Below are 2,758 nucleotides of genomic sequence, written 5' to 3' on the forward strand. Positions count from 1 at the left end.
CTCCCCTGCTGCAGAACACTTTGGGAACAGAGCACAGGAGCTGTATCGCACAGTGTCAAATATCTCCTGTTTGCTCAAGTAAAACTGGGGTTTAGGTCCAGCATAACGTAAGAACATAAGAATGTCCGTACTGGGTCAGAGCAAAGGTCCATCTAGCCCAGTATCCTGTCCACTGACACTGGCCAACTCGAGGTGCCCTGGAGTGAGTGAACCCAACAGGCAATCACCAAGTGATCTCTCCCCTGCCATCCATCACCCCCCTCTGACAGACAGAGGCTAAGGAAACCATTCCTTACCCGTCCTGGCTAATAGCTATTAATGGAGTTAACCTCCATGAATTTATCCAGTTCTCTTTTAAACCCTGTTATAGTCCTAGCCTTCACAACCTCCTCAGGCAAGGAGTTCCACAGGTTGACTGTGTGTTGTGTGAAGAAATACTTCCTTTTGTTTGTTCTAAACCTGCTGCCTATTAATTTCATTTGGTGATTCCTAGTCCTTGTGTTATGAGGCATAAATAACACTTATTCACTTTCTCCACACCAGTCATGACATATAGACCTCTCTCATATCCCCCCTTTGTCTCTTTTCCAAGCTGAAAAGTCCCAGTCTTTTAATCTCGCCTCATACAGAAGTTGTTCCATATCCCTAATCATGTTTTTGTCCTTTTCTGAACATTTTCTAATTCCAATATATCTTCTTTGAGATGGGGAGACCACAGCTGCATGCAGAATTCAAGATGTGGGCATACCATGGGTACATAGAGAAGTGATATGATATTTTCTGTCTTATTATCTATCCCTGTCTTAATGATTCCCAACTTTTTGTTTGCTTTTTGACAGCCACTGCACGTTGAGTGGATGTGTTCAGAGAACTATCCACAGTGACTCCGAAATCTCTCTTGAGTGGAAACAGATAATTTAGACCACACCATTTTATATGTCTGGTTGGGATTATGTCATCCAATGGGCTGTACTATGTGCTATCCTGACATCCAGTACTGCTGAGATCCTGCATTCAGTGATCTCCCTGCCCTTCCAGTTCCCTTTCTCCACTGAACCCCACCAGCCCATGGTTACTGTCCCCAGCCTCCCCAGGACTCTCTCATTGTCTCTGGACCTCTCCGTCAGCAAGAAGCAGTGGCAGGGAGACTTGCCCTCTCTCTGGAGTCTTGGATTTCTGGGACATGGATTTACTTTCTCTGTGTTTTGGGAGCCTCTTTGAAATTGAGTGTCTGTGACATTAAGCACAGTGCAATCTGGAGTGTTGAACAGCTGTGTCCCCTCGGTTCCCCGGGCTGGGGTGCCTTTTACACTGCTCTACTGTGAGAGCAGCCATTCCTGGGCAGGTAACACACAGTCTCCAGTATGTAACTCGCTCCCAGCTACACAGTATTCAGTGCTGCTAGTCAGTGACTCACGAATTAGAGTACCCCATTGGAGAACCCCAGAACATTCTCTGTTCCCAGACTTCCCCCAGAAATGTGCATCTTGTCCTGTCCAGCACACTACAGAACAACGCAAGCTCATATGAAGTCTGTTATTTCATCAGTGGAAAATGACACGTGCCAACCTTGTCATTCCAAATGGAGTTTCCAACACACTTGAATCCAAACACACTGGTTAGGTAAAACAATAAAACAAAATTGTTAACTGCCGGAAAAAAATCTTTTCAGTGACTATGGGTAATGAGGCATAAAAGTCAGAATTGTTTACAAAAGAAATGCAAAGATAAAACACAAACTAACACCTAAGTTAACAAGCTAAAATGGATTCAAAGCAAATGTTCTCTCACCACGTGCTGAGACAGGCTGGTTTTCCTTTCAGCCAGGACTCCCCCTAACCTGCCCCTGCTGCCCAAGTTCAGTTCTTCAGGATTTGTCATGGGCAGAGGAAAGAGAGAGAGAGAGAGAGATTTTCCTCACTTCTTTTTATAATTCAGTCCTTTCTATTAGAAACAACTTCAGTTCTCAGCTGAATCATGGTGCCAGGCTGTCTTCTCGTAGATATGAGTTTCAAGTGTCCCTGTGATGGAATGTAAATGTCTTCTTCACACCTTCCCCCTGCCAGCGAATGGCTGTTTGACCAGCGGTTTGCCTTGCTGTCTCTGAGGAACTGGTCTGTGGGTGTTCCCCAGAATTGTAACTTTTTGTAATATCATACAGTAAAATCTCATAACTTTACATACAGTGTTACACATTTTAACAGGAGGATAATATTCAGTAGATTATGCAATTTCAAGTGATAGTTCACAAACCATACTGTGTACAAAATTGATCATAATTTTCCAGAAGAGTGAACATAGGATTACAGACTGACACAGGGCCTGTCTGTGTGTGTTCCCAGCAGATATGTGGCTATTTCAATCCCTCCTAAGCAGAGTGTTCTGCATCTTCAAGGACCTGGGCAGCTGGTTCTGGGAATTCACTGGTTTACTAAGTGTGACGCTGTCTGGAACTGTGCGACACTTTATATTATTATTACTTTATTATTCCAATCTGATAAAATTGCAATGAATTGTGCTAGATATGCCATGTTAGGTGTCAGGGAAAATGTTATAATTTTCCAAGTATGATCATTTTGTTTGTATCACCTTTGTAGTATGAGCTATAGATACGTAGGGTATATCTGTATTCCAGACTGTGGACTGTGATTCTGGGTGACACACCCAGATCTATTGGCATCAGCACTGCCTACCCTGTTTGATGGCCCATCCAGGGTCATCAGCTGTACAATGAACCCACTGAAAGGATCAAGGGGAT

Source organism: Mauremys reevesii, linkage group 23 (genome assembly GCF_016161935.1).
Source record: "Mauremys reevesii isolate NIE-2019 linkage group 23, ASM1616193v1, whole genome shotgun sequence".
NCBI lineage: Eukaryota > Metazoa > Chordata > Testudines > Geoemydidae > Mauremys > Mauremys reevesii.